Source organism: Vitis riparia, chromosome 19, assembly GCF_004353265.1.
Source record: "Vitis riparia cultivar Riparia Gloire de Montpellier isolate 1030 chromosome 19, EGFV_Vit.rip_1.0, whole genome shotgun sequence".
In the NCBI taxonomy this organism is placed as follows: Eukaryota; Viridiplantae; Streptophyta; class Magnoliopsida; order Vitales; family Vitaceae; genus Vitis; species Vitis riparia.
In genome coordinates, this window is record NC_048449.1 from 632,803 (window position 1) to 647,033 (window position 14,231).

The window sequence follows — 14,231 nt, forward strand, 5'->3', positions numbered from 1 at the left end:
CTCTAACGAGATGACCTTCTCAAACTAAGGATCTCTAAACCAATGTCCACGAGATAGATGGTGGAAATGATGTGACTATCCTCCATGTGATAAACTGAGGAGGATCACCACTCAGGGTGGAGAGAATATGAAACAAACAGGTAGTAGATAGGATAAGGGAGGAGAGACGAGAAACACAACCAACGAGATGAGATGAAAATGTAAAGGTACAGTGATAGGAAAAGATAATGAGAAAAACGTGTCCCTAGGTCCAAGGCTCATGAAACTCCCAAACAATGCATGCATACATTAAAGGGCCCCTATCCCGGTGTGAAAATGTGAGCAAGGCAATAAGAAAGAAAGACTATAATGCACATGCGAGGCTCAATGGGCTAGCAACAGACTATGTATCACAATGGAATAACAAGGTAATGGCTAACCGAAATGATGGCCACCCATCCTACGACCATGGTCTCAAACATAGTACCTCTTTAGCTGATCCACATTGGTTGGCTTTGAGAATCAATTTCCATCTAAATCCATCAACCATGCAGCGCCCTCTGGGGTCAACTCCCTGATGAAATAAGGTCCGCTCTAGGATCTCTGATCAATCCCCTGATGACTTTTAGAACCAAGTCACCTATCCGTAGTGGTCGAGGCTTAACCCGCTTTTTGAAAGCGCGGGCCATCTTCCTCTGATATGCACGAACGTGGTCTGCTGCTCTCAATCTCCTCTCATCTAGGAGATTGAGCTGATCAAATCGAGCCTGAGCCCAATCTGCTGCTCTAGAGCTACTCTCAACGAACCCATCTCGATCTCTACGGGTCGCACCGCCTCCATGTCGTATACCAATGAGTAGGGTGTAGCTTTTCTAGAGGTGCGAAAAGAAGTCCGATAAGCGCACAATGCAAATGGGAGCTTCTTTGACCAATCCCGAGAAGTCTCGACCATCCTCCGTAATATCCTCTTAATATTCTTATTCGCGGCCTCTACTGTCCCATTCGTCTGCAGCCTATACGCAGACAACCTATGATGTCGAATGCCATATCTCTATACTAAGGTGTCAATCTCTGCCCTAAAATGTACCCCTCTATCCGAAATCAATTCGAGGGACTCTATAGCGATAGATAATATGTGATATGATGAAACTAGCAACCCCAGATGATGTCAATCTCGCATACGAAGCAGCCTCCACCCACTTGGTGAAGTAATCGATGGCGACCAGGATAAACTCATGACCACTGGAAGATTTCGGCGAAATCTTCTAGATGATGTCGATACCCCATACAGAAAATGGCCACGGCGAAGTCAGTGCATGCAACTCCGAGGGCGACACGTGAATGAGATCTCCATGTATCTGATACTCGGGACATCTCTGAACAAATTGGCAGCAATCCGTCTCCATGGTCAACCAGAAGTAACCAGTCCTCATGATCTTACGGGCCAACATATGCCCTCCCATATGTGGTTCGCAAACTCCCACATGGACTTCTCTCATCACTCTATCGGCAGAGGCTAGGTCCAAGCACAATAATAGCATCTCGTCAGCTGATCGTCTATATAATATCTCGCCACAAATCATGAATCGGGCGGCTAACTGTCTCAGTGCTCTCCTATTCTTGGCCGTGGCAGCCTCAGGATACATTGCGAGTCTCAGAAAGTGATATATGTCATGGTACCAGGGCAGACCATCGTCTGTCTCCGTATCATCAATCAAACAACAGTACGCAGGAGCAGATCTCGACTCGATCAACAATGGGCAAACAGTGGCATCAACAGGAATGTTAATCATGGAAGCTAAAGTAGCTAAGGCATCAGCAAACTAGTTATGTGCTTTAGGTAGATGGGTATATCTCAAATCATCGAATCTCCCGACCAGTAGCTCCAAATACGCGTGGTAAGGCCTAAGCTTCACATCTCTAGTCTTCGACTTGCCTTGAATCTGTCTCAATACCATATTGGAGTCACCAAACACCTCCATTTATCTAATCCCGAGCTCTAGAGCCATCTCTAATCCCAGAATACAAGCCTCATACTCAACAATGTTGTTTGCAGCAGGATGTCGATCCGAGAATGCCAAGCTCATCACGAGCATCTCATCAACTTACTCGTCACCTGGCATGGCTCCGTCCACTATGTCTTTGATCTCGGCAAAAGTCCCGTGCTCATCGATCTCATCCCAGAAGCAAAGCGTCATAAGGCTCGTACGATCTGGGGAGGAAGGGGCGATCAACGCAGAAGTCGAAGGGCTAGGGGTTCCGTCACTCAACTGTAACTGCTGGATAAGGCGCTGAAACCCGGCCTCCTAGGTGGTGCTGAGTCCTCTGATGATCCCATCAGATGGTGCATGTGGCTCCGATGCTCTCACAAAGTAATCGGCTAGGCTCATGGTGTATGGGCGAACAGGATAATAAAATGACGTATGAGTCAAGCGAGCCCTCACCATCTTCCTACGCAATCGCGCCATATAACGATAATCGGCCTCGATGGGGATAGATCCGAGCTCGAATGGTACGCCGTGATTAGGGAAAGCCATGAACTCACTAGGCCCGTGTTGACGCCACTCTAATCCCATACCGGGAAGATAAGACATGCTCCGCATAATATCGAGCACCACCGTACTGGTCAAAGGACATGGCTACAAAGTCTCAACGGAAATCCTCTATCTCTAGGGTCTGCACCTCATCAAAGGTGAATCCGGTCAGAAAAATATCATCATCAGCGTGACTAATCTCGAGTATGGGCTCGACCAAAATGAACATATCCCCTACAGACTGCACCACGACGACCTGGCCATCATGAATAAACTTCACCTTCTGATGAAGGGAAGAAGGAATGGCCCCAGCTCTATGGATCCATGGTTGGCCCAAAAGCAGGTTAAAGGATGTAGGAATCCTCAAAACCTGAAACACGACGACAAAAGTGGCTGGACCAATCAGTAACTCAATCTCTAGTGTGCCCATGACCTCCCTTCGAGTGTTATCATACCTGTGAACGGTCTAAGTGGAGGGACTGAAGTCAGAAGGAGCGTATCCGAGGGCAATGGCAGTGGCAAGAGGACATACGTTCAAGGCCGAGCCATTGTCCAAAATGACAGATGAGACTCAACGGCCTAAACAGCCAACAGATATGTATAGAGGACGTGTGTGGTCCGAGCCCTCCGGTGGCAAATCATCGTCCGAGGATCCGATGCATGTGGCTCGGTCGGTCGTCATCATATGAATCAATCCATCAGGAGATGTGGTAGTCTCGACCTTGATCTGGCTCAAAGCTCGAATCAGAGTATCACGGTGAGTGCTCGAGGATGCCAACAGGCTCCAGATGGAAATACGAGCCTAAGTGCTCTGTAGTTGTCTCAAGATCTCATTGTCCTCTGCTCTGACCTTCTCGAGAGCAGATGTACCCTCAACTGGCCTAGCTGCCGTGGGAGGAGAATGTCGCATCACTTTACCTCATCGGAGAATATACTGAACATCCAAAGTCTGAGAATCATCAACGTGTGGAGCCTGAACCCCCTCAACATCCGAGATCAAGATGAATGGAGCTTGGACGTTGTAATATGGCAAAGTCAACAGCTCAACAATGGCAGTCTGCACCGATGCCGCATCGGGAACTAATCGAAATGGAGCAGGCATCCGAGGCCCTAGAGTCACCCCACTCATCTCATAAATCACATCTAGTATGATGGGCTCTGGGTCTGAATCGTCCTCACTCAACATGTGGACGTGGTCATCGATCTCATCGAAGTCCAAGAAATGAATACCATTGGCTGGTGGAGGGACTACGTTCGTGGTGTGGGTCGGTAATGGGTTCGTGATCACACTCGACTGACCCAACTGTACCAAACCTTGGTCGATCAAATCCTGGACGGCATGCCTCAAAGCGGTGCATCGATCGGTCTCATGTCCAAGCCCCTGATGGTATGCACAGTGCAAATCCATCCTGAACTGAGGTGCAATCGGCTAAGGTGGTGGCCTAGGAGCGAGAGCAGTCAACAACCCTGCCTCCGTAAGCTTTCGAAAAGCCTGGCTCAACGGCATGCCTAACTACGAGAATTGCCTATGTGTCCTCAAAGCAAATGGAGTAGAAATCTGCTGAGCTCTGGGTCGGGGATAAGGTGTTGTAGGTCTCGCAGTGAACTGAGCAGCATAGCATGGTTGTCCTGTGGCCGTATAGGAAACCGGGGGTCTCTCAATGCCCTAAGAGGCATAATAAGGCAAAGCCAAAGTTTGCGGCATGTATGTCTAATCATAAGCCGAACGAGGTGCCCGTGGCCTGTACTGATGAGGTGCATATGAAGAATGAGGCTCGAAAAGCTGTGGGATCGACTGATGGCGCCTAAGAGGCCTCTGATTAGAAGAACCAATGGCGCTCATATCCACTGACCTATGTCCTACAAAGGGCTTCTTCCCCTTAATATCACTAGGGGAAGAATCTATCCACAATCATCTCGAGATGCCGTCCTCGACATCGTATAAAGCCAGAACCAATGAACCAAAATCTGCGAACGGTACCCTGACCACGTGTCTGGCGATCCTGGGCTGTAGACTCCTCAAGACCATCTGTATCTGATCTCTCTCTGAAGGTTTATGAATGATCTCGACAATCTTCCCACGCCAACGAGAAATGAATAAAGAAACTGACTCGTTTGATCTCTGCCTAAGAGCCTCGAGCTCTTTCCTCGATACATCCACGATAGTGTTAAATGAAAACTGACGTAGGAACTCCCAGGCCAAGTCATCCCATGTCCGGCGTCGTGAAGACTCTAAAGAAGCAAACCATCACTAGGCTGCCCCACTCAGAGATAGCGGAAATAGAGTAATCATTTGAGACTCATCCAAACCATGAGCCCTCATCACTGTGTTATAGAGCCTGAGGTGGATGCGTGGACAACCAATGCCCGTATATCTCTCAATGTCTGGCATCCTAAACTTAGCCGGCAAACTGGCTACTGACATACCCTCAAAATCATTCCAAACAATTGATCCATCTGACACTCTCATCTGCCTCATACACTGCTCGAGGCGGTCCATACGCGTATGAGTGTCATCAATGACAGTGGTCTGGACAATAGCGGTCGGAGCGACCTCAGAATGCCCATGCAATGCATAAGGTGAGGCCTGAGGCACCGTCAGCACGAGTGGTGGCGGTGGCTGTGGCAGCGAATCGTGAAGAGTCTCATCCTGGACTATGGGCAGTCTGCTCTGCTGGCTACCAATCTCCTACCTGAGGCTAGCCAAAGCCTCCTGGATAGAAGCCATGGCGGCCATAAACTGATCCACTGTAACAACTTGCTGATCCATACTCGATCTCTAGGAATACCGGACTAATGTCCCCTCTACTCTGACCCAAAGAGGCATATCCGGACTGTGAACGAAGATCTGATCCTGAAAACGCGAAGAAATGAATGAGGATATGGCCCGGGGAAAGCATAGTAGCAATAATAACATGAACGGAAACAAGCAAGGCGTCCAAGTGAAGATGGACGGTCCGATCGTACTCAAACTCATACTGATCTCTATGCACTCTCAACTGGAGACTGAAGAAAGAGTATCGGAATCCAAGCTATGACTACAGAGGCTCTGAAAGCCCTTAAATGCACCCACGTGTAGGGAGGGAGCCCTAATCGAAGGGTTTATGGCTCAACCTATAAGGTGGAGGTGGCTCTAAATGGATATGGGTGGACTTTAAAGGATCCCTAGCAGAAGCGATCATACCTTCCAACGGTATGCAACCCTCTGCACGCCTCCGAAGAGACGGGGTGCTTCCATGCAAGGTGGTCATCACCTCCACACATGCACTACCTCGACATCCCAAGGGGTTTCCTATGGTAATACCTTTCAAACCCTCAACGCTTAATGGTCAACTAGAGTGCACAGTGAACGGTGTGGGTGCATCCGATAACCCTAAGAAGCTAAAATGGGAAAGGAAACACACTGGCCACACAAATATCCATGAATCCTAGCTCCAGGCTATACAGGTTTTCAATGATGGGACTCCAATCGACATCAAAGTGTCGCTCTCCTCCAGAATGCTCTCGTGCATCGATATAGCCCGTCGCCAGACCTCACTCCTAATCTCTGGCTCGGTCAGAGAGCAAGCACATAGAAGGTCTCACACTTGCAATAGTGAGAACCAGGATGAAGAGAATGACCGAAACCAAGAGAGTTGGAGGTAAGGGGATAGATATGCAATCCACATAGACAAACGACATACGATCATGCAGGGGGAGGGCGGCCATGCAACATACAGTCAAGCAGAGTACAAGATATATCATTCATGTCCACACAAGCTATGATAAACAGATGAAAAGTGATACATATATACATCATGCTCAAAAACGATTAAAAGGATATACAAGCTAGTGAATCAACGTGCCAAATCAATCGATATCGGAATGAATCGATATACATCATGCTAACAATGAATCTATACATGTAAGGTGACCAAAACAATAGTGGCAAATATCGGAATCACTATGCTAAACGAAACAAGATAGGCAGTCAATGCAATCAACATGTTAATAGTTCCAATGAATATGACAATGAAGCACAAAGAAAATAGATATATCGGAATCCTCGATCAAGACAATTCAATCATCATAAATAGCATGTCAAATATCTCGAACAAATATATCAATGGAACGCAAAAAGAATCACTATATCAAAACCCTCAATCAAAATGATCAACCAACATGATCAACATGCCAATGTCCTAAGCGAAAACTCGGGAACTATCAATGTGCAATCAAGAGACAGGTACCCACTGATCGACCCATCAAATGCCACGTTTGCTTCATCCTAAGTTCAAGCTTGACCCTCTAGATTCTCCCCAACGGAGTCGCCATTTTGTGGACCCTGCATTTTGGCTCATGAGTTTTCACTCGATGGCGAACTTGATTTTACTTTGAAAATTATTTTATTGTTTGAAAAATGACTTGGAGTCGCCACTTATCTTTGTTTTATTTTAAAAGGGTAAACAAAATAAGAAAGAAAACCCTAAGTGTGACTCCCTATTTTGGAAAAGGTGATCTACGAAAAACCGAATCGGGTTCGGGGGTCAGGTTATTTATCGGGAAGGTACGGTAAAAATCATAGCACCCCTCTAAGTCCCTAAAGTCGGGTCTCTACTAATAAAATGAAGCTGACGTGACAATCAATAGGAAAATCAATGGATACTCAAATTGATTATGCACATATGAGAATTAAAACATGACCAGAAATGGAATGGATGCATACATGGGCCACGAATGAGTAATGCACTATCATAAAAATGGGGTCAGTGTATAATAAACAGCACAAAACATATCACTTGCATTACCAAACAGAAACTAAAACTGTTCGAGGGAAAACTAGATTTTTTTTAAATTCATTTGAAAATTGGAGTCTTGGAGATTATTTGAAAATTGGATTTTTAGGAATTAAATGTAAGAATGAGGATTTTTAGAAATTATATTTTAAAGAAATTTGAATTTTGGAAATTATTTGAAGATCAGACTTTTAGATATTAAATATGAGAATGAGAATTTTAGAAATTAAATTTGAACAGGATTGGAATTTTGAAAATGATTTGAGAGTTCGGGATTTTAAACGAGTGGGTGAGTGGATGAGTGAATAAGTAAAGGAATGGAATAATAACAGTGGTGAAACAATAAAGATTAGGTAAATAATTACAAAAGATGGAATTTTAGAGATTGAGAATGTGAATTTAGAGATTGAAAACTTAAGAATTTATTTAGAGATGAGATCTTTGGTATGCGAATAACTGAATAGGTAAATGGATGGGATAACGTTAATAACGAGAATAATCGTTAATCGGCGATATACGAACGGTGGAGCTTTTGAGATTGGAAATTAGATTTGGAAGTCGAGTTCTGAAAAATTGGGCTTTGAATAAATAAATAAATATAGGATGATAATTCTGCTTAAGGAAAATGACATTTAAACGAATAAAAAAGGATAGTGGAATTTTTAGGGTTGAAAATTAAGTTAGGACATCGGATTTTTGAAGGGTTGGATTTTAAATAAGTAAATAAATAGAGGATAATAATACTAATTAACGAAAATAACACTTAAACGAATAAAAAAGAATAGTGGAATTTTTAGGGTTGAAAATTAAGTTAGGAAATTGGATTTTTGAAGGGTTGGATTTTAAATAAGTAAATAAATATATGATAATAATACTAATTAACAAAAATAACACTTAAACGAATAAAAAAGAATAATGGAATTTTTAGGGTTGAAAATTAAGTTAGGACATCGGATTTTTGAAGGGTTGGATTTTAAATAAGTAAATAAATATGGGATACTAATTCTAATTAAAGAAAATAACATTTAGACGAATAGTGGAATTTTTAGAATTGAAAAATTAAATTAAAACATGGAATTTTTGAAGGATTAGACTTTAAACAACTAGATAAATACGGGATTATAATTCTAATTAATGAAAATAAGATTTAGATGAATTATAGAATTTCTAGGATTGAAAGAGTACATTAAAACATGGAATTTTTTAAGGGTTAGACTTTAAATAACTAGATAAATACGGAATTATAATTCTAATTAATGAAAATAAGATTTAGATGAATTGTAGAATTTTTAGGATTGAAATATTAAATTATAATATGGAATTTTTGAAGGATTAGACTTTAAATAACTAGATAAAGACAGGATTATAATTCTAATTGATGAAAATAAGATTTAAACGAATTATTAAAAAGTTAAATTAAGGCGTGAGATTTTCGAAGGATTAGACTTTAAATAAATAGGTAAATATGGGAGAACAATTCTAATTGACGAAAATAAGATTTGAACAAATTGTGGAATTTTTAGAATTGTAAAATTAAATTAAAACATGGAATTTTTTAAGGATTAGACTTTAAATAACTAGATAAATACGAGATTATAATTCTAATCGGTGAAAACAAGATTTAGATGAATTGTAGTATTTTTAGGATTGAAAGATTAAATTAAGACATAGGATTTTTGAAAAATTACTTAAGGACCTTTGTTTTGAAAATAGAATGTAAAGTTTAGAATGTAGCAAATTTATCGAGACCAACATAAGTTAATTTTCATACATGGTGATTAGACATAACTAAAGGAGGAAAGATAAGATATGGGTTATTTTAAATTTTGAAAAGGATATTCAACCTTAATACTTTGTTTTTTAATTGCCTTTAAGTTGAGTTAACTAAATTGGTAGAAATAAAATAAGATAACAAATAAAAGAGAATGATTGAATTAGTTAATTATGGATATTAAAGGTTTTTAAAAGAATTATTTAGGAATTGGGCAGCCTAATGGGCTAACTTGATATGGGCATGGGCCACTTTAATAAGGGGAATTGGCATAAGGCCTTCATCAATGCAAATGGGCTTAGGCTCCAACTTAAGCCCATACCCGCCCCCATGGGCAAGCCCAAGGCTCCATCACCATCACAACTTGGGCTTAGTGCCCCAACTCTAGCCCAAGTCCAATGACATCAATGGGAAAGCCCAAGGCACCCACTACCTTCATGATAAACTTGGACCTTTCATTTGGGTCCAGCCCACTAAAGCCCAAGTTAATTCTCATATCTCTTTGGGCCTTTCATCACATGTTCTTCTTCACCTCAGGTGATGACGACGGAGGAAATGGAGATGAGAGAGGCATTGCCGGAGGTCCTCGAAGTTGGTCCAAGCTGCCAAGCCGTCGCGCCGCTCCGAAGCCTCGCCGCCACCTCGATTGCCGCCACATATGCCGTGTTCGTCGTCATGTTCCGGTGTCGGCGTCCGGAAGTGGAGCCAGCAGCTGCGGCTTGGTGTCGGCGTCCAAGGGTGGAGCCAGCAACTGCGGCCTTTATAGGCGCGTGAAGAGCTTCCTCAGTCGAACCTGGCCGTCTAGGGGAAAGTTCGCCACGTACGTCGCCGACAACGCCACTGCCACCGAGTTCCTATAGCGGGCGAGCTGTGTAGATTGGCTTCAAGGGACGGCGACGATGAGGGGAGAGTTGATGGCGATGCCGTCACGTAGAATGCGAGGTGCATGGGACTCGCTGGAGCGCCGTAAGAGAGCCTCATGCTCCCATAATTGCATCCGGGGCTCTCCATTGCTAGGATCTTGGAGCTTTGGCATTAGGCTCGAAGTGGAGTTGGAGTTTTGAGCATCTCCGGCTGCTGTCTTGGTAGACGTTTTCTTCTGGTGTTTGAGGAGTGAGAAAACGGGAGGAAAATGAGGAGCAAAAATGAAGGGTAGGAGTGGATGTGCAGTTCATGTGTATATGAGCAGGAAGTTGGTGGCATGAGAGGTATGAAGAAAGAAATTTGTAAGGAACGGAGCAAGGATAGAGGTCTGAGGATTTAATAGTTGTAACCTTGCTTCATGAGTTATCAACAGGTTGAAAAACCAATAGAACAAACAGAAAATAAACTAATATATAACCATCAATCACCACCTTGAGACCAAACATGAATAAGACCATTTGCAACAAAAGAATAAGAAAATATGAAAGGGAGCCAAAGCAGAGCAATACTCACAAGCAATTGGGCCCAACCATGCCAATCTAAAAAAAACTGGAAGTCTCAGCAGAAATATTTCTCCTCTTTCCTACTCCCCCCTCGTTTTTCTTTCTTTCTTTTTATTCCTGTTTCTATCTTTCTTCGCAAGCCCTCACCAGCTCTGCTGTTCACCCATCAGCAAGCATGGCCAGCCATCGCCCTTGTTGCTATACGTCCCATGCAGCCGGGATTCGTGTCTAGAAAGGGGGTCCCCCCTCCCCCACACTTCAAAAAGAGTGCCATGAAAAAAATGAAAAAAAAAAAAAAAAAAGCTACATCCACTCTCCTCGGGTCCTCACTCCAATCGGGGTATACAAAAAATTAAGTTAATCACTTAATTATAAAAATATAAATTATTTAAAGAAATATAAAAAATAATTTTACATTATTATAATATATTATATATTAATATAATTGTGAACCTGTATTTTTCATCATCTTTTATTTGAAAATTTGATTTCTTTTTCTTTTTTAAATTGTTATCCCCTTTCTTTCCGCAAAAATTCTTCAGTCCCTCTTTTCTCGGTAGAACTTTTTCTTTTTTTTTTGTTCGCCTCCTTAGCCAGCCACCCTCTCGAAATATCTCTACAGCAACATATCCTGCCCTCCCAGCCTTACCCTCTCTTTCCTGTAAGGCTGTAACAACCACGTGCTAGGGCCCAAGAGAGAATATGTTGGCTCCAATCCAAGTGGTCCCAAAAAAAAATGTGAAAAAGGGGCCAAAATGGGGTCTATAAAAATATAGTTGATTTATCTATTTATAAGTATTATTTATTAATTAATATCATTTTTTTATTTTATATATTATTTTAATTAATTTTAAGTTATTTAAAGTAAATAACTTACAATTGAATTATTATTTTTTAATTATAAATATATATATAACTCTTAAAATTAATTTAAATTACTTCTTTAGTAAAAAAAAAAATTCATTCATATTCTTTTAAAATGTTATCTCTTTCCATTCAAAAAGTTTCAGGTATAAGACTTGTAAATTTTATTTTTTAAATAATTATTAATAATAAATAAATTTAAATTTTAAAATTCTTGTTAAATTTTAAAATTCTTGTTAAAAAAAGTCATTTTATTGAAAATGATTAAAAGATATGGTACCAATCATTATTAATTATTAAAAATTGATAACTCAAATTAATTTTTAAATATTAAATTATTAATATTTAAAAATTTTATCAATAGAATTACCATAATAAATTTGAACTTTATAATAATAATAAATGAAAGACTAAAAATAAAAATAAGTATAAATAACAAATTCATTGCTTTTCCCAACATAATGAAAAAAAAAGTTATATACTCTTAAAAATATCTTTCCAAACATTAAATGATATTTTTCAGATTTTGTAGAATTATTATAATAATTTTAAGTTAAAAAAATTTCTTCGAATTAAATTTTAGGTTATTATGAAAAATAAAAATAAATTATAAAAAATAAAAAATAATTCACATGTGAGTTTCAATTTTTATCCAACATAAAAAGTTAAATATTTTTTTTAAATATTAAATTATTGATATTTTATGAGGAGTTGTGGTAAATGAGAAAAATATAAAAGATACGGTTATAAAAAATAAAATAAATCAACATCATTCACCCACAAACCATTAGAAAATAGGGAGAATTGTGTTTTGGGCCCAGCTAGGCCCAAAAATTAACAATTGGTTCATAGATGTTACAAAATTAATAGAAAGGCTATGAGATATTAACGGACCAATATGCCCTTCATTATTTCCAAGTCAGATGGTTGTAAATTAAAATGGTTTCATAGGTGTTAAACTTGAACTGCCATGTCATCTGACTGAAAAATCTGAAATAAATGGCAAAAAGGGTCACCACCCTCCTACCACTTTCTCTTCCTTCGTAAACACCATGGTCAAAGATGAAGCCAACTGTGAATGTCCCCCAATCGGTTTCTTTAGCAGTCGAGGATTGTGAGCAACTCAGAAAAGCCTTTGCATGTATTTCATCATCATCATTCCCAAATCGAAATGAGGGTGGGTGTGAATTATTTTTTCTCACATTTTGATTTGATCATGTTGGTTCCTTTGATGATGTGGTGGATGTTTGTTTACTGGATCAGTACAAGGTTTGAGAAAAGGCATCCGTTTTGATCTCGTGTTGGGGTGTTCTTAAAAAATTTTGAACTTAATAACTGTGTTTGGGTGCAGGGTGGGGTATAAATGAGGCTTTGATCATATCCATCTTGACTCATAGGAATGAAGCACAACCTAAGTAAATTGAAGAAACTTACAGTTAATCTTTTGGAAAATATCTCCTAAAAAATGGCATTTCACCTATTTGAAAATTTTTCACTTTATAATCTGGTTGTTGGGTTTAAATTCTAGAGAATAAATGGGTATGGTGCAGACGGTGAGCTATGGGGACTAGTTAGTGCACTTATGATGAATAGGAAACTAAATTGGGTTTCATTTTCCCTCTTTTCACTGAGCCATGACATTGGGAAGTGGTTAACTGACCCATATGCACTAGTTAAGTTGTACATATGTTGATTTCCTGCAACTGTACAAGGCATTTACACTAAGTGTACAAGGGCAATGTACAAGGGTGTACAAGGGTATGTATCTTAAAGGTTTTCAAGTGATTTTGAAGAACTTACTCATTTACTTTTTCCAATCGTGAGGGACATTCCTCACACATATTGTTTGACAACACACTCATTGCACGCATTTTATTTGATGTCTACCATGTTAATTCATTCTATTAGCTCCCCTACTAATGATGCATATGAACCGAAACGAGGGTTAACTTTTTCCTCATTTTCCCTTATCCATGAGAGTGGAACCATTGTTTACCCACCCATATGCACTTGTTCGGTCGTCCCTATGTTGGATTTCGTTACTGTACAAGGCATTTACACTAAGTGTACAATGCAAATGTGCTAACTGTACAAGTGTGTACAAGACTACCTATCTAGAAGGATTTCAAATTTTTTTCAAAAAATTCCTTGCTCATTTCTTTTTTCATAGGGGACATTCCTCGTAGTCATTCATCATTTCCCTTCGTACACATTCATTGGAATGTGCTAGCACACTTATGATGAATGGGAACCTAAATTGGGTTTCATTTTCCCACTTATGATCAATAGAAAGTTATGTCATATGCTTATTGGCAATTCAATAATGGAGTAATGATGTCATGTTTTATCATGCCTCACTGAGCGTTGAATTTTACATAGCCTCCAAAATTAAGTTCTTGTAGTTGTAAAGTTTCCATTAGTGTCTACATAACCATGCATGCCTTCATGAAGTTCCTAGAGTTTACACCTGCAAAGGTAATGGTTTGTGTGTAACTTAGTGTCTTGTTGTTCAACCTATGCCTAAGACCATGGATTTTAAAATAAGTTGTTTGTAGGTTTAGCATATCACCTTGATGCTTTGGTTGGTTATTTCTAGATTGATGGTTGGAACAAGCTTGGTTTACAAGCTCGACCAAATCGTAGCATCGCACCATGCTCAAATTGTCCTAATTGAGCTTATTTAAGGGTGCTATAAAGTACTGAAAACTTCCAAAACATTGTAATGTACCTTTGATTAATTAAAGCTATATTCTTTCAAACCTCCCTTCTTCTTATGTTCATCTTCCTTACCTTCTATGTTACATAATGTTGCCTAGCATGACAAACTAATTTCGAGTGATATAGTAACTTCAAAATGCCTTGATTTATCTAAGTGTTGTAT